Below are 19,375 nucleotides of genomic sequence, written 5' to 3'. Positions count from 1 at the left end.
AATTCTAATTCAAAATTAGGGTTATAACAAGTGTAGGTAGAAAATTTGATGAATTTTGGAATCTGATTGATGGCTGAATTAAGCAAATTGCAAAACCGGGTTCCTGAAAGATCAAAAAACACTGCCAAAATCACAGTTTTTGTGATATTCTTGGATTTTCGTGTATAAGCATGTATTTTTAGGGTTTAATCATATTCATAATCATATTAGGATACTTTAGGTCAAATTTGATGTTAATTTGGTTTCATTTAGTCCTTAAAACCTAAGTTTTTACCAAAATCTATTTCAGAAAACCCTGATTTCAAGGCCATAGTCTTGCTATCAGGGGCAATTTGGTCATTTGACCTCAATTTCGAAATCCCTAACCTTAGTTTTCATGTGTTTAAGTATGTCATATCATATTTTATCCTAGTTTATTTGCATTTGAATTTCAAAACTTGCATTTTACCAAATATCTTTCTGAAAACCCTGATTTCAAGGCCATAGTCTTGTTATTAGGGGTATTTTGGTCATTTTGACCGCAATTTCGAAATTTTATATCTTATCTTCCTTATTTATTCAATTTTATTTCATACTTTATTATTTTGATTTAATGGAATCATGACAAAAAGGCTTATATCTAGCAAAATCCAGCAATTTCCTGATATTGCTGGATAAATCTAGAAAAGCCAACATATCATCACTAACAAAGTTTTCTAGTTTTGCAGGTACATTGAAGACTTTATTTTTCATGTATTTAAATTTCAATAGTGATGTAAACTAAATTAAACTTTGGAATAAGAATTTACATTTCCTGCTTAGCTTAGGCAGCATTGCATATAGTTTATTTTTTTAAATAATGTTAATGTGTGATGGATGATGATTCATGCATATTCAAACTCACTATGGTCTACACGAATGGCACATACACTAGCTTTTATGAAGTTTATAAACTTGGTGGAATTCGTATTTATGGCCATAGTCAGAATATGAAGGATATCTAGATTTATGATCTTCACATTAGCCACATTCAGTCTACACTCTTAAGCTAATTTCAAAATGTACTGCATTTCTCAAAAATACAAAGAGTTTTTCCCAATTGCTCAAAATCATATTCATTCATTTCATGAATTTTCCAATTCCAATTCCAATTCCAATTCCAATTCCAATTCCAAGTCAAATGAATCAAATTCTTCAAAATTTCCTAAGTCTTATTCAAAATCGATTTTCTCAAAATATGGATTTGCCAATGATATTTCAAGTATTTCCCAAGTTCCAAATTCGATTTTCTAAGTTATATTTTCAAATTCAAAGTTTGAATTCAAAGAAATCGAGTTTTATAAAGTTATTTCACATTTCTCAAAATCGATTTTCACAAAATCCTTATATTTCTTCAGAAATCGATTTTCACTTTCTCAAATACAACATCTCAAAACAATAATTCACAATTTTCAAAGAGTTTATTTTCCAAGAATCTTCCAAATATTTTCCAATCTTTGAAGCAAACATCATGTTTTCAAATGTGCATTTTTAGAAATTCATAGCACATGCCTGATTCTTTGTGTATTTAGGAATTAGAATATGGTTTAGACAAGTTGAACAAAGCAAAGCATTTGATTGATCCTTGGTTCAATTACCCCTGGTAAAGGCGCCAGGAACGGTTGAATCTCGTATCGACAGGCGAGTCCCATTCTTCGGAATTATCCCGCATTTTAAAAACGGATGCGAGTTATTTTCAAAATCTTTTTCAAAGGTCAGTTTGATTTGCAAAAGTAAAATTTTGCGATGATAACAGGTTTGGCGACCGTGATGGGACCTGTCTTTGCCTGATCAATCTAATGCTTTGCTTAGTTCAAATTGTCAAAATCGTGTTCCATGGAATGTCAACTTTTACTTTATAATATCATGTGAACCTAGGAGACTAGACTTGAACCCAGCTGACATGGATTGCATATAGACTAGGCATGATTTGGTAGGACCATATTGAGGAGGAAATTATTCATGCTCACATAGACTTAGGTCTAATACAACACTCCTCAATCTAGGTTTGTATGAAAACAATGTTTGCTTCTTCAAATTTTTCAAAATCTATCTCTTTAGGACTTAGAGCCTTCTATTTGCTTGCATGTGCTCATATTTTTCAAAAACCACCCCACCTATATTGTCCTGGTCTTCACGTTGCTGGGCTCTCTTCCAGAACCATAGTTTGGGATAGAGCCTCACAACTGGGCCACCTATTTGGGTGAAAAACCCCCTGCCACGTACCAAGGGCCATAGTCCAACGTATATCGGCAGGTGCTCAAGGATGTTGGAAAACTTGAACCTAGAACCGGAGGAATTGATTTTATGCCACGTACATCAAGCCTTGGCTTGAGTATATAGGCATAGCATGATTGGACACAGATGATCTGAACCTTAGTGTTAGGATTAAGGTCCTACAGCTATTTCAAAATTTGTGCATCTAGAGTCAGCTTTTAGGGAATGTTGTATGTGCATACTTGTTGTAATTGAATGTGTTATAGTCATTTCTTTGTTATTTTCCATATTTTCCCAATTTTCTAAAATACTGGACGATTTTTCAAAAATCCCCAATCCATGTCCATGTACTGTCCATGTTTTAAACCCTGAACGATTTTCAAAATACTCCATTTTATGAAGTACTTCCTTATATTTCATTAAACCCTGGACGATTTTCATAAAATCCCTCCATTTTCTTCAAAACTCCAGATTATTTTCCATCCTTTCTTTCTTCTGGATCTCAAATATCCTGCTTTATTTTTATCCTGCCTGCATTTTCCTCAAATTTCCTGTATTTTCCCAAGTCTTATTCCAATTTTCCATGATTTCCAGTCCGATGGCATCCAGTCAGCTTGATTCAGTCTTCCCTGAGGGTCACATCTCCTACGAGGTGCGACAAAGTCTTCCTGAACATCGAGTGCTCAGCACCGGATCCTTCTTTCCTCGATGGTACTATTTATGGTTCAAGAATTTCTCTCGTATGTTTCCGGACCACTTGGACGATTGTGGGTTAGAACTGGCGTCCGCAGTGGGAAAGCAGACAGTCAACGGCAACTTGATCCATGCACTAGCAGAGCGGTGGAATCCGAGCACTTCTACCTTCTGGTTCCTGTGGGGCGAGATGACGGTGCTGATAGATGAATTTTCATAGATTATGGGATTGCCCGAGCCAGCCGGTCAGCCTGGAGATCCATTGGAGAAATAGTTTTTAATCAATGTCAAGGGTCTGGATCCCCGAGACGCTTTTGCTCGCATGACAGGACGCAAGTCTTGGCCATTGATAGAGGAGGATGGAAACGAATATGTGGACTTGCTCGAAATCTACAGACAGTATGTGGCATTTGTGGAAGTCGGCTCGTTGTCTCGAACAGCTCGAGAAAGAATCCAGCACGCGATGGTTCTGTGCACGGTGGGATTAGCCTTCTTTCCTGATGGGCGGAATTATATAGATATCAGAATAGTTCAGCTTCTAAGGAGATGGGGAAGTCGACAGACCAGCCACCTCTCCATAGCCATGGAGATTCAACCGTTTAGGAATTAAAATATGGTTTAGACAAGTTGAACAAAGCAAAGCATTTGATTGATCCTTGGTTCAATTACCCCTGGTAAAGGCGTCAGGAACGGTTGAATCTCGTACCGACAGGAGAGTCCCATTCTTCGGAATTATCCCGCATTTTAAAAACGGAGGTGAGTTATTTTCAAAATCTTTTTCAAAGGTCAGTTTGATTTGCAAAAGTAAAATTTTGCGATGATAACACCGGCTCAACACATCCGGGTCTACTCGCTTAGTTTGCCTTCATCTTGACGACAAGTGAGATATCCCTTTTGCGGATATTTAATTGCAGCTTAGGTAATTTTGAGGAGACAGGGCTTGGATGAATTCTCTCTTTTCTAGTGATCAGGATATTTTCACTGCCTCATTTTCAAAAGAATGGTCTTTAAAAATGTGTCATTGACTGCGATCAATATCAATCATCTATAGCTTTGCAATAACATTGAATCTTCTTTTCTGGCCTTATCGAGGACTTATTCTTTATTCTTTTGGTTGGCCAATAGAAGGAATTTGAGTTTTGAATCTCTTTTCGCAAAAGCTTCACTCTTTTGGAAGTAATGCTGAAGGTAAATTGAGATAGAGATTAGTGCAATAAAGATTCTGAAATCAACAAGTAATTTGATTGACAGATTGACAAAATTTTCTCGAAATCCTTGGTGAAGGAGAGCATCTGAGGTCCGGCTCAACACATCCGTGAAGAAAATTCTCCTCTCTTTCTCCCCAAAAAGAGAGACTCAGGCTTAGCCCTTACCTGAATGGGAAATGAGAAATACTCCTCTCTTCCCTGAAGAGGAGGTGTTTGCAAAATGGACTTTCGAAGAGAAATTGAGCTTTCGTCAAAGCTCCCTAATATTAGGCTTCTCTTATGGAAAGGGGGCCAATAATAGTGAGGTCTGAAAATTGGGTCATGAAAGGAACGAGTCCATCACACTCTCCCTAAAAAGAGGGTCCTCCATGACGAAAAATGGCCTAGTATGAAATTGGGGGTCACAAGAAAAGCGAGTCTCCGTCGAGCATCTCCCTATGAAAGGGTTTCTTGTGTGAAATTGGAAATTGTTTTGCAAACGGTTCACAAAAATGCGAGTCCCTTCAAACTCTCCCTGAAAAGGGGCTAAGTGAACGGATTGGATAGCATGCGAAAAGAATGAGCTCCCTCGAACTCTCCCTAAAGAGGGTCTCTCGCAAGAGAAAATGATTGAAATTGGATATTGAGATTGATTGACCCAAAGGTCGAAATTGGAAATTGGAAAATTGGTTGTTGAAAATTGAATGACCCGAAGGTCGAAATTGGATGACCTGACGGTCGAAATTGAGAATTGGTTTGACCAAAAAGGTTGAAATTGAAAATTGAATGACCTGAAGGTTGAAGTTTGGAAATTGAGTGACCCGAAGGTCGAAAATTTGGAAATTGGGCGACCCGAGGGTCAAAATTTGGAAATTGAGTGATCCAAAGGTCGAAATTTAGAAATTGGGTGACCCGAAGGTCGAAAATTGAGTGACCCGAAGGTCGAAAATTGGAAATTGATTGACCCGAAGATCGAAAATTGGAAATTGAGTGACCCGAAGGTCGAAATTGAGAAATTGCATGATTCAAAGATTTAAATTGGAATTTGGAGGGAAAAATATCAAATTCGAGCAATTGACAGACCCTGATGATTAAAATGACTTGGATTAACAAAAGAGAATAATGAGTTCGAGTCAGAGCTTGAATAAAAAACAAAGATCATGAGTCGGAACCCGGATCAACAAAAGAAGATGAAGAGCTCGAATGATGTAGAGAGATCACGAGTCGGAACCCGGATCAACAAAGGAAAATAAAGATCTGGAACCTGAGCTTGAATGATGTAGAGAGATCACGAGTCGGAACCCGGATCAACAAATGAAAATAAAGAGCTCGAACCAGAGCTCGAATGATGTAGAGAGATCACGAGTCGGAACCTGGATCAACAAAGGAAAATGATTTGAATAAAAACCAGAGTCGGAACTCGGTTTTCCAAAAAGTTGGGATTTTGAAAATGTACCAGTTTGAACACTGGATTTTGAAATAATACCAGTTCGAGCGCTGGGTTTTGGTTCAGTACTGGTGATTACCTTTCAATTTTGCATCATTAGGAATTGTGATGGGACTGTTTGTTGAAATCCCAATACTGACCAGATTGTTGTCAATGCAGTTGAATGCAAATGAATATGAATTGATGCATATGAATGCACAAGTGCGTGAAATGAGGAATTTGTTTATCCTGCCTGCATACAGAACAAAAATTTTTTAAAGATGCCCCAGTGTAACTGGGAAAGAAAGTTGGATCATTATTTGAAAGAAAATAGGAAGGATTACAAGAGGAGAATAAATGTTTCAAGTATAAAACTTTTTCAAGTGTCGAGCATTAATGGGATCTGGCAATTCTACCCCATCGGCATTGATGAGCCGATATGAGTTGCAGGGTAATGCTTCTTTGACAGCATAGGGACCTTCCCAATTTGGCGATCATTTGCCGCCGGGATGATGCTTGAGATAAGCTGTGGATCGAAGTACTAAATCATTGACTTTGAATCTTCTTTTGATGATAGACTTCGCATATTGCCTGGCTACTCTCTGGCGATAGGATTGAGCATGCTCTGCTGCTTTTAGCCTTCTCTCGTCGAGTAAGTCTAGCTGCACTAGTCGCTGCTGCTAGTATTGATCAAGAGGTAATTCTAGAAGCGACGCGAATTTCAAAGCGGGCTTTTGAACATGTAGCGGCAATAGTACTTTTGTTCCATATACCAATTCTGATGGTGTAGCATTCGTTGGTGTACGAATGGTAGTCCGATAGGCCCATAGTGCATCGTGAATCTTCTCATGCCAGTCATGGCCTGTTTCTACAGTTCGCTCCAAGATACGAATTAAAATTTTATTGGTGGCCTCTGCCTGACCATTCCCTTGAGGATAGTAGGGAGCGGAGAAATGATGATAGATTTTGAACTTTGAGCAGAATGTTTTCATCTTTTCATTCTTGAAATGACTGCCATTATCTGACACGATGTCATGTGGGATGCCAAAATGGCTGATGATGCATAAATATCACATTTTATTAATACATTTTCACTACATAAATGCATCATCTATAGGTTTAAAGCATACACTTAGGTGCATAATGATGTTAGGGAGCTCTGGTTCGAATTTCATTGAAATCGGACTTAAAACGAAGGAATTATGGCATTTACAGTGTAACGGGTCAAATATCGAATCCGATTTGAGAGATTTGGATCCAGACGCCCATTTGGACTTTGGATCTGGACCAAATTACATGGATTTAACCCAGCTCCAGCCCACTTAAGTTTTGTAAAAACATTTTCTAAAAACCCCCTGCAGAAAGAGGCGCCCAGGAATTATTTTTATTTTAATCCTGTTTTTGTAAAATAACCGAAACAAGCCAAATCGTCAAAAGAGGGAGAGACGCCCAGCCATTCTTTGTCTTTGCTTTGGTTTTCGTGCCCTAGGGGCACGATTCTAGCTCCAGCCCCTTCTCAACCCTCACCTCCTTCCATCTCCATTGAAGACATGGCGAAAAGCTTGAGATCCAAGCCTTCTACCTTGTCTCCCTTTCAAATCTTTTCATTTCTTTAGCTTCCATGTTGACTAATCTCCATGTGTGCTGTGTTTTGCAGGTGCAGCAGAGGTGGGAAACACTTTTCTCGGGTGGAAGTGCGAAACACTCCAACGAGAAGGGCCGACTCTACCTCCATCCGGTCTTCTACGCCCCCCGATCGAGAATCGGTTCACACTTCATCTTCGATGGATTTCCAACGTGTTGCAGCTGTAGGACATGGTACCATGGCGTATTTCCAGCATCAACGAGGTCCCGAACGGTGCGAAGCCAAGCAAAGTCCGCTCTTCTTCATCCCCCCACTCTTCGGATCGCCCAAAAGGTAGGTCTTCTCACCCATTGCTTCTAGTTAAAACCTATCATGTGCGTGTGTAATGTGCTGCATTTTTCTGTATTTTTGTCAGCCTTAGTATAACTTTTGTTCGTGCAAAGGCCAGCACGTAGGATGTTTAGGTGTTTGAGTCATTTACTTGTATGTTTTTCAATCCAACGTTGGGAGTTTTTAGGCATGTTTTGGGTGTGTGCGTGTGTTTGAAGTGAGATTTCTATATGTCTGCATTTTCTCAGTTGTCTAAGTCTAATGGATGTTGTTTTAATTGAGTTTAATACATTAGGAAAAGTGTTTATGAGATTTCATGTTTTAGGCGTTTTTAGATTTTGATAAAAAGTAAGTACCGATTGTTGTTTTCCTGTTTTTAGGTAGAATGTCCAGCAGTTTGTAGCATTTTCTGTAGTTCTTTTCTTTGTTATGTTCATGTCAATTTGTTCATTATTGTTTAGGTTTTTCATAGATTTTAAATCGTGTATGGTGTTTAGTATGAATTTCTGTTTTGTGTTTTTGGTGCTAGTCGAGTTGTAGGGTTGTGTAGAATTCGTTTTTCAGTTTTTATTTTCATGTCCAGCATAGTATTTTGTTCATTTCTTTATGTTTTTAGTTTTAATAGTTTAGTTGTATCATGTGTAAGATAGTATAATTCGGTTTTGCTTAGAATCCTTAGTTTGTAGTTTCTATGTTGCTAGCTTAATGTAGATTGCATATTAGGTTTGTTCAATTCGTGTGTTGCTTAAAATTTTTGTAGATAGTAGCTTATAGATGATTGTTATTGTGTTTGATAAGTAGTTTAGGTATGTGTTCTTTAGAATAATTATAATCTTTAATTTTCGTTTTAGCTAAATTAACATTAGTATAGAATTTCGTTTTTCTTAGTGTAGTGTTAATTCAATAGAGACTTTCCAAATTCGTGATTTCTTATGCATACCCTTAGAATAATTTATATAGATAGTAAGTTAGTCAGATTAATTTTATTTTAGCCTAGGTATGTAAATAATGTAGATTTTCGTTAAGGGCAATGTGGTCAATGTAGTAAGAGACGTTTTTGGTAGAAAACCAATCCCTCTAAAATCGTGAATTGCAATTAAGAGGAAAGCCCTAATTCCCAACAAAGTCATAAATGACTTCTCATTTTCAAAGAGGAAACCTTTGGAATTCCAAGGACTCTTTAAAAAGCATGTACACGATTTTTGGAAACCCTTGGGAATTCCAAAGGTCCTTCTAATGGTTTCCACGAGTTTGGCAAGAATTAAATGCTTTATGCTCTTTTAAATCTAGCCAAAATCATATAATGTGCTTTGGGAAGGATTCTCAAAAAGAAAGTTAATGGTTTTAATGAAAAATGGGCTGGACGGTTTTTGAAGTTGAACACTTTCCTAAGTGCAATTAATGCAATAATAAAGAGGAGAGGTTTCATACCCAATTCGTGGATAGCACTTAAGAAAGTTATCTTTTCTAACTCAATCATAAATGAGTTATATTTTCAAAGTTGGAAACCCTTTGGAATTCCAAAGGTCCTTCTAATTATGTCTACACGTTTTTTGGGGAAAGATTTGAAATTCTAAATATGCATTTAAAGCTAACCCAAAAACATGTAGAGATCTTTGGGGAATGTTTTCAAAAAGATGATTAATGCTTGGAGGTTTCCAAAATGTTTACTCGATTTTGGCAAGAATTTAAATGCTATTTCTTCTTTTAAGACTAGTCAAAATCGTGTAGTGTGATTTTAGAAGGTTTTCAAAAGGGATTCAATAGTTTTTTTTTGCCTATTTGGAAAAACGTGTGAATCCAATGGGTTGGATGGTTTTTGAAATTATCCTTTTCCAAAGTGAAATTAAGGCAATAAAGATGAGGAGTTGGCCCCTACCAAAATCGTGTTTCTCAAATTTATTAGCCCTATTTACTATTTTCGTTATTTGAATTAGCATTAATTAGGGTTAATTAAAATAGTAATGTAGTATTAGAATTAGATTTTAGAAAGTCGTGTATATTTAATTAGAGTAAGTTATTGAATTAAATTAGGTTTGTAAATTCGTGTAGGTATAATTAGGTAGATTCTAATTGTAGTGTATATTTAATGTAGTAATTAATTTAGATTAACCCGACCTTAGTTAGATTAGTTAATGACTCTAGGTTGGTGTGTAGTCAATGCCTTATTCAACACCGCCACTAAGACTAACCCTAGTTAAGTAAACCTAACCGACCCTTACTAGCCCTATCATTAGTTAACTAACCCTATCCTTAGGTAGTTAGTTTAACCATAGTTAAACCCTAGTTAACCTAAACCGCCCCAAGCCATAACCCTAGTCGACCCTACCTTAGTCAAACCTCTAGTTAGTCTTAACCGCCACCTACTAACACTATCCGACCCTATACAACCCAAGCTAAACCCTAGTTGAAGCCATAACCCTAGTCAATCTTAGTTAATGTATCCCAACCATAGTTAAAATTCTAACCTCTTTAGTTAGAACCCAAATGCCTTAGTCGACCAACCCTAGATACCTAATCCCAACCATGTCCTAGACCCTTAGTTAGAAACTACCTTAACCGACCCTAGTTAATTACTTACTAACCGTAGGTAGTTAGTACCATTAGTTAGTGTTTAACATAATTAGAACTAACTTTAGTCAAGTTTAATTAGTAACTAGTTTTAATTAGCTTAACCGTAGGTTAGTAATTGCTTTATTAGGTTAGAATTAACATTAGATTAATTAGTTCATTATTTAATTATGTTAGCTAGAGTATGTTAAATTTAGTTAGATGTGCTATTTAGGTTAGATAGATAATTAATTTAGTTAGTGAGTTAGTAAATTTAAAATTAGATTATGTTTAACAAGTAGTTTAGTGTAGAATTAATAGTAGTTGTTTTCGTAAGTTCCAATTAATATTAGAGTAGATAGTTAATTTAGTTAGTGATATTAGATGTTATATATTAGGTTTAATTAGAGTGTATACTTATTTAGGTATCTTATTTAGAGTATTAGTGAGTTTAGGTTAGGTTATTGCGTAGATTTTATAACTTAGTTTAATTGTTATTGTTAGCTGTAGCTTAACAGTAAGTTAGGTTCAGTTAGGACTGTTTTTGTACGTAATTCATTGTCCAAGTGTCAATTATGGATTCAAAGGGATGAATAGTGCACTGAACCAAAACCCTAATTTTTACCCGATCGTGCACTAGTTAGTTCATGTGGATTTTTCATGAGTTTTTTGGATATTATTTTTCTATTCTCCACATTGGCATGTTAACTGTCTGCATACCAAATTTCAGCTCGATTCGAGTTGATTTGGTCTGGATTTTAAGCGTATTATGAAAACAGCTTTTTCTGATTTTGAAATTTCGGGTCCAGCGATTTCTCAAATTATCCTGATTTTGAGACGCTTCGTTCTGGAGATCCAGAATGTATTTTTCACTTCTGTAAAATGTGTCAGCTTCTCGGATCTGTCTTTTACAGAAAAAAAATGTTTTGACTAATTTTGGAATTCGTTTGTCCCCTCAAACAGTTGTTTTGCGAAAAGCTGTCAGAATCCATTTTTGCCTTCTTTAGGGACAAAACAGTCTTTTAAGTAATTGTTTAATTTCGGGTAGTTTTACTGTTTTCTAGTTGTGTAATCAGTAAATTAACAGTAGTTAGAGTAATTAGAGTGCTTAGCTTAGTTAGTTTACTCAGTTAGTATAATCTTAGTTTTAGATGTTTAAATTAACTTTAATTTAATTTAGAAATAGTTTAGAAATAATGTAGATGTAATCTAGATAAATTCTTGATTTAGTTACTGACTTTGTGTTTTTATTGTGTAGGTTGTTAAGTTAGAACAGGTTCACAGGTGTAATTCAATTATAATGTGCGACTGCACTTGATGTGAAAAGACAGAAATGCCCCTGGAGACCTGCAGAAGACTTAGTCTCTGATTTTATTTTATTTTCATAGTTTAGAATGTTATTTAATGTAACTTGTAAACATTGACATAGTTGTAAACTTTGTTTTTATTAATAAAGTTTTATTTTGGAATTAATTCAAAAATATCCCGTTCCCTGTGGATTCGACCCGTACTCGCCACTTCGGTGGAAAGTTGGTTTTTATATCTTTGGTTGACGATTTTCCCATGTTTTTATTGAAAAATATTGTTTAAAAATATCAACTCCAAAAGTACAACCAAATTTTGGCGCCGTTGCCGGGGAACGGCGATATATTATGAATATTTCTGAGATATCATTTTATTAATATATGTGTTTAGTTTAGTTTAGTTTGTTTTAATTGTTTTAGTTAGTATAGAATTAACATAATTAGAAAAATATAGGGTTCATTTGCTGGTTTTGATAAGATTCACTGAATTCCATGCTTCAATGATATATTAAACAGTTGAGTCTTAGATAAAATAGTGTGAATTCCTGTATTTACTGATTTTCTGATTTAGAATAGCTTATCTTTTATTTCATAGAGTAATTAACTTAGTTTAACATTGTTAACATAGATTGCATAGATTAATTAAATAATTTTAACATAGTTTAACATAGTTTAGTGGTTTAACTCTCTGATTTAGAGTAGATGCTTTTATTTCATATATTAATTAGTTTAGTTTAACATAGTTTAAAATAGCATAGTTGCTAATTTGCTGATTTAGATTAACTTAATCTCCATAGTGTAATTCTAACATAGGTTAGTGGCTATTTTGTTCATTGTTTTACTGATTTAGACCTAGATTTAGGTTTACTAATTGCATTGATAGATTATTCTAACATAGTCTAGTCGTTTTATGTATTAGTGTTCTTAGATTATTAACTGTAGTATTTGATGTATCATATGTACATTATAATAAAGTAGTTAGTATTCATGTATTTTATTCTGAATTTTATTTTGATTTCATCTAAATTTCATTGTTTACATGTATGAACACCCGATCCATCAATGTGTGAGTTCAAGTAAATCGGATATGAAGAAGTCTTCAAGAGTAGAGCATTGACCAGATAAGCAGAAAACTATGCATTTGTACATGCATAGTGATAGTGCAGAGTCCAGTCAATCGACAACTCCAGAGGATCGAGCATACCAGGTTGTATCAATCCTTTCTCCTTATTCATTTTATTGTTCTGTAGTGTGCATCTGCATTGCATGATTGCATTATTCTGTATGCCACTAGGGACAGTGTCATTCAAGCATGGGGGGATGGTTTAGATGCACAAATTTTAAAATTTTTTCTTTATGTCTGTTTGCTTTAAACTCATAAAAGTAGGTCTTTTAAGAACAATTTGTAACATTTATGATTGTATTTCTCCATGATCTGACAATTTAGAAATGTATAAGCCCCATGTAAATTTTTTTTTCTTCTTATCTGATTTAAATAGAGTAGTTGTTTATGAAATAGAAAAGAAAAGATAGTATTTGATATGTTAGAAAGTTTTGATTCACTTAAGTATAAGTATGCACAGTGTGTTTTATGAGAAAAATGAGCAATTGAATTATGTTTTTGAAAAATGAGCTTAATAGTATAGAGCTACGTTTAGTTGTTGATTTCTTTGTGAATCCAAGTAGTAGAACTCAGACACGAGTTGAAATGTTTGAGTCTCTTACGAAATGGATAACGAAGGAGATCATTCTCTTATCCAGTCGATATATGTGGCCTTTGTAGTTCGAGTAAGTAGAATCTGAAGGGTGTTTTACACCTGGTGCCCTAAAGCCAGCTGGTTTAGGAGTCATCGATTCGAAAACTTGTTACATGGACTGCATAGAAAGCCTAAGAGATAGAGACATTGCACGTGATGAGAGGAAAACTATACGTAACTATTAGAATTGAAGGTTTAGTGACTCGAGCAATTAAGTCCGAGGGATACTTTGTATCTAGTGCCCTAAGGATCGGCCAACCTGGGAGCCACTGACCTAAAGCTCGTTACACGGGTCATGAGACTTGATATTCGAAATAGTGCTCAATTTAGAAGAATGAAAAAGAGTGAAAAATAGAATATCAAAAGAAAAAGAATGAGCTTAAAGAGAGAAAGTCAATGCTTAAGAATAATTATTGAATTACTATGCAGAAAATATACAAGTGAGGATAAATGAGTAAAACATGATAATACTTGATTTTCTAAAAAAGATTCATAAATAATTACAAGTTTAGAGAAGTGAAAGAAAAATAATTTTTACTGTGGTGGCATAGAAATTTCTGAATTTGTTTTGAAAATGTAGATTACATGAAATATTTGTTTACATTGAATTCTTAATTGCCTATTATTTCTGAAAAATTATTCATGCATGATTTTGATGTTTGTGGGTAGCATCTCTGCAAACCCTCACGAGACCTTACTCGTCCACTGGGGTAACCCAGGGGTTTAAAGGGCTTGTTGCATAAGCTAAATGCAACCGTGATTCCTACGAAAGTGAGTTAGTTTTTATTTCTTTAGTATTTTTTTAATTTTATTTTCAATAAGAGCTTTCATGTTATTGGGTAGTCCATATTTTTATTGCATGTTAGAGTGTATTGCTAGGGACTAGCAATTATTCTAGCATGGGGGTATTTGATGATGCATAAATATCACGTTTTATTAATACATTTTCACTTCATAAATGCATCATCTATAGGTTTAAAGCATACACTTAGGTGCATAATGATGTTAGGGAGCTCTGGTTCGAATTTCATTGAAATCGGACTTAAAACGAAGGAATTATTGCATTTACAGTGTAACGGGTCAAATATCGGATCCGATTTGAGAGATTTGGATCCAGACACCCATTTGGACTTTGGATCTGGACCAAATTACATGGATTTAACCCAGCTCCAGCCCACTTAAGTTTTGTAAAAACATTTTCTAAAAACCCCCTGCAGAAAGAGGCGCCCAAGAATTATTTTTATTTTAATCCTGTTTTTGTAAAATAACCCAAACAAGCCAAATCGTCAAAAGAGGGGGAGACGCCCAGCCATTCTTTGTCTTTGCTTTGGTTTTCGTGCCCTAGGGGCACGATTCTAGCTCCAGCCCCTTCTCAACCCTCACCTCCTTCCATCTCCATTGAAGACATGGCGAAAAGCTTGAGATCCAAGCCTTCTACCTTGTCTCCCTTTCAAATCTTTTCATTTCTTTGGCTTCCATGTTGGCTAATCTCCATGTGTGCTGTGTTTTGCAGGTGCAGCAGAGGTGGGAAACACTTTTCTCGGGTGGAAGTGCGAAACACTCCAACGAGAAGGGCCGACTCTGTAAGACCCGCAATTTTTCAGAAAATATCTGAATAAAATTCATGAGGCATTTACCGGTAAAAATAGCATTTCTTCTCAGAATGCAAAACGAATCAATTCCTGCGAGCCAGTTATATTTAGGATATTCGTCGAATTGCGAATATATGCTCAAACACTCAGGAAGCCATAACTTCCTAACTAAACGAAATCAATAGATTCGTACGAGCCAACTTTCTTAGTTACGTCAATACGAAGAAAATGGCGTACTCAGAATTTTTCGGAAAAAATCGCCGGAAACCCGAAATTCTTGCGGGACCCACGGAAATATTGGTGGGACCCACAAAAATATTCCTCAGAAAATATCTGGTGGGACCCACAAAAATATCCCATGGAATATCCAAGTGGGCCCCACACCAAGGAACCTCTTGGAATTAAAAAGAAGCCAAGGGGGTAGTTTGGGCATGGAAAAACCCAAGAGGAGGTGGGCTTGGGCTATAAATAGCCCTCCCCACTCTCTCTCTTCTCATAAAAATCGACCCCCCCCCTTCTCTCTCTCTCCTAAACCTCCCCTACCTAGCCGCCCACCTGAGCCCACCTGACCTGGTCTGAGCCTGCCTGACTTAGCCTGAGCCTGCCTGACCTGGTCCTAACCCACCTGACCTGGGTCTGAACCCACTTGACCTGGTCCAAACCCAGTTGACTTGACTTGAACCTAGTTGGGTTTAAAGTCAAAGTCAAAGTCCTTTTTGGTCCAGATTCCGGTTTGGATTTCTGAACCCAGACTTAGCCTACTTGAGCTGAGTTCGAACCTGCTGAACCCAGTTGACTTGGATTGAACCCTGTTTGGTTCAAACCACTTAGGTTGAGTAGCTTGACCTGCTCTACCTCTTTCTCAACTAAGTCAGCTTCATCTGACTTAGTCTGACCTCTCGAAGGAAGGCTCGAAGCCCAAGAAGCAACCCGGAGCCGTTTCTTCCACGATTTGAAGTAAGTTCGCTTCGTTGATCCATCTCTCTCAAGTATTTGACTGTTTGTATATAGAATATACTTTCTGAAGTAGTATCTTGCTTTAGTTCTTGATTGAGCCCTTTTTGGACACTTCGGTGTTCACCCGCTCGTCTCGTAACTATCGTCGGATATATCTATGTTCAAACACGCAGTATATGCGTTCTTCAAAATGGTATCTCGCTTTAGTTCTTGGTTGAGCCCTTTAGGACACTTCGGTGTTCACCCGCTCGCCTCGTAACTATCGTTGGATGCGGATCTAGGTGTATATCTGCTGATTCTGCCGACGCGTCTTATATCGCACAGGCTATGTAATTTACCTTTGCCGTCGCGTCGTATGATGCCAAGGCTCCCTGTTTTCTGTACTTCCGATTACTGCACTTCCGATTATGCATTTACTTACGCCGTCGCGTCGAACGATGCCAAGGCTCCTGCTTTCTGCAATGTCTTTACTTACGCCGTCGCGTCGAACGATGCCAAGGCTTCTGCTTTGTTATATATGTAGAATATTTCGTTCAGTTACACACCCTGAACAATAGTATATGCATTTCTTTACGCCGCTGCTGTATAAAGCACAGGCTTCTGCTTATACTACATATATAGCGCATAAATGAGCGTTCAAATGGAGATCAAACTCCAAATCGCCCATGCGATTCCTTGACCGCTCCTCGTTCAAGATTCTGCTTGACGAATGAAGCCCCTATTGGAAAGGCTTCGGTTTTTGGCAAAATGCTCTTTACGTAATGACTAAGTCAATTTCGTATGGCCTGGCTATGGCCAAGGGTTCCTGCAACCTTGATGGATGCAAAGTACGCACAACGGTGCGCATCCATTTCCCGAATTAAGCGTGGCGATTTCCTACCAAAGAGGGGAGATGCCGCTGAAATGGATAAAAGAAACGCACGCTTTCTCCGTAAAAGAGAGGAAGTGCTGCTGAAATTTCTGAAGAAGCTATGAATAGCTCAGAAAGAACGTAGCAGGATACTCTGACATATAGCAGAGTGCTACCCAGTTCATGGTTTGCCCTCTACAACGTAGAAGGGTTCGTCACACCACTGCCGGTAGAGCAGGGGAGGTGCTGACGAAATGGTTGGCAGAAGAGCTGCCGAAACCAATGGAACGGCATAATGATGTCCGTTGATGGAACGATGCCAGATCGGCTCGTATCCTTGTGCCTGCAAGGGCACCTTGCTCGTAAGGGCCGCTGAGCCGGAGTAGAGGTTGCGCCTTGGCTAGGTTTGGACTCGTTGCGTAAAAATACGCCGAGTAGCCGATCTATTTAGATCGAGTCATATGCATGCTCATTGAGAACGGTTACACAACCAGACTCGTAAGGGCCGAAGAGCCAGAGTGTGTTGTTTCCACCCAAAGAGGTGTGATGCTCGTGGTGGCCGAAGTGCCAAAGAGCGGTGTTCTGCATGCATATGAATAAGACTTAAGGTCGCACATACCCCGCGGTTGAAAATCGTGTTAGGGGTACCCCCTCAGTAATGACTGTGTTGGGGCAGACTGAATGGGGTCGGGTACATACTCCCGTAGTGCTGAAAGCACGGGCTGCCTAAATGGCATGCAGATTCTGTCCAAGTAATTGTAAGACTGGCAGACCCCTTCAGGAATTATGCTCACTGTGGAATGACAGTGATGGTACAGCCTTGAGTGACATGTATTTTACTTTGGACCTGATAGAGTCCACGATGGCCTCAGTCACTCATGGGTTTTGGGGTCGTGGTTATCCTTAAGATCTAAGGATTGAACCCAACTACTGCAAGTAGAGGATGCATCCGAATATGGGCCTAGTAGGATTCTCCCAGTTGAAACACACTGCCCTACTATGGATAGGGTCAACAGCCCTCTGGGGTATCTAAAATACATAGAATAATCAACCCCCAGAACGTCGCGTTGATGCCCGGACAATAGCTCTACCTGCGTACCAAAGGCGGGAGCGGTTAATTATCAAACAATGCATTAGTTCTAGGTACAGCGATGCTTTGAATGTATGAGTGGATGACGTGTTGAGTCAGTCCTGCATAACCTTTGTGAAGGTGTCATGTTCGGTATACTACTGGACCGACTGGGCAAAGACCCGTGTTGTATCCGCACGACTAAGCGAAACTCGAGGAGTTGTCCTTAGATGCGTGGGATACGGATGTGCCAAGTATGAAGACTTGAGCTAGACATCACTTTGAGACCCGGAAGAGGTCATGGCTAAGTCGTGGAGACTTATGCGGCTATTCAAATCACAGCCCTGAAAAGACTTGCTCTAAGTCATGAAGACTCGAGCGGATGTTCAACTCATAGCCCTGAGGAGGCTCCTGCGATATACGCTAAGTCTTGGAGGCTTGAGCGTCGTTATTGCGCATTGCGACCCTGAGTGGTCATTATCGTGCTTGAGTTGAATGGTTACATGATTGCATGCTTACCAGACCATCAGTGGTTCTGACCCCGTTTTATGGGGATTTCAGGTGTTGGACCTGCGTGGCGATATGCGGTGCAAGGCGGCATCGAGTTCCAGGGTTTCTCTTGATAGAGTTGTACTGCTTCCTTTTTATTGAACCTACACTGCTTTCCTAAGCAGTAGTGTTGTAATAAACATATGTTTTCGATAAAATGGAACACTTTGGTGGTCAATGAGTTGCTTGGCCACATACCTGCAACGTGCTCGGAGTTTTCTAAAACTGACGACTCATTATCGTCTGATTCCGCTGCTAAAAGCTTTTTGTAAGTTCCGCTGCAAAGAATAAAAAAAAAAGAAATTCATGAAAATTTTAACTTAGCTTTGTTTTGGAAATCCGGGGCGTTACAGAATTGGTATCAGAGCATGAGTCTGAGAAACCTGGTTCAAGATCCGTCATGGTACCGATATCGCACTGTAAGTATATGTTTTTATACTTTTGTTCTGATCTGGGTGCATCTTTGTATAGATGGCAACTCATGACTCGCGTGGATATTGCTATCGCTGCAAGGTCATGCACGATGAGTGGATATGCCCGTATGAAGTCCAAGACTGCCAATACTGTGGCGAAGATGGGCATTCCGCCAACGAATGCCAAAGGAAATATACCGCCGATATGGGTCGGCGGGCTTCAAAGGGTCTCAGGGATGAGACTTCGCGTGTCAGTGGACCGCATCACTCTAGTGTTGGGAGCAACCATACCCCAACATCTTTTGATGAATTACCAAGGCTGAGGGATTTTGATTTGAATTTCCCTGTGGAGGTCTATCACTCGCCAAGCTACCATCCGGCATCACATACGCCGAGCTTAAATGGCAGGAACAAAAGAGGGGATTCTTTCTGTTCGCCAATCATTATTCCAGACTCCCAGAGTCTTGATCTTGCTGACTGGGAAAGTGGACTGGAGTCTCTCATATATCCCCAGTATTCGCTTGCTAGTGCGGAAGTGCCGCCCAAGCCAAAACTAGTAGTGCCTGCACCAAGGCCATGTGGCAATAGATGGACCTTTTGGAGTTCGTCTTCATCAAAGAAATCCAAGTCTTAAAGAGACTGGTGATGTTTTGGAGTCAATAGACTCATGTATATAGTTTCTCAACGCCTAAAGTCTGCCAGTGCGGCATGACGTTTTGTTTAAGGCGATGCTTGTGTAAATGTGATGTATATTAAGTAAATAAAGCTTTTACTTCCTCATATACATCGAGAAACTAAAAACAAGTGCTTGTGTGTGCATAGATAAATGGCTCCTACGACGAGGAGAACCATACCAAGCGAGGAGTCTCATACGCAAG

The sequence above is a fragment of the Nuphar pumila genome, chromosome 6 (assembly GCF_984573655.1).
Source record: "Nuphar pumila chromosome 6, dmNupPumi1.hap1.1, whole genome shotgun sequence".
NCBI classification, from domain to species: Eukaryota; Viridiplantae; Streptophyta; class Magnoliopsida; order Nymphaeales; family Nymphaeaceae; genus Nuphar; species Nuphar pumila.
This window is presented reverse-complemented; position numbering follows the sequence as displayed.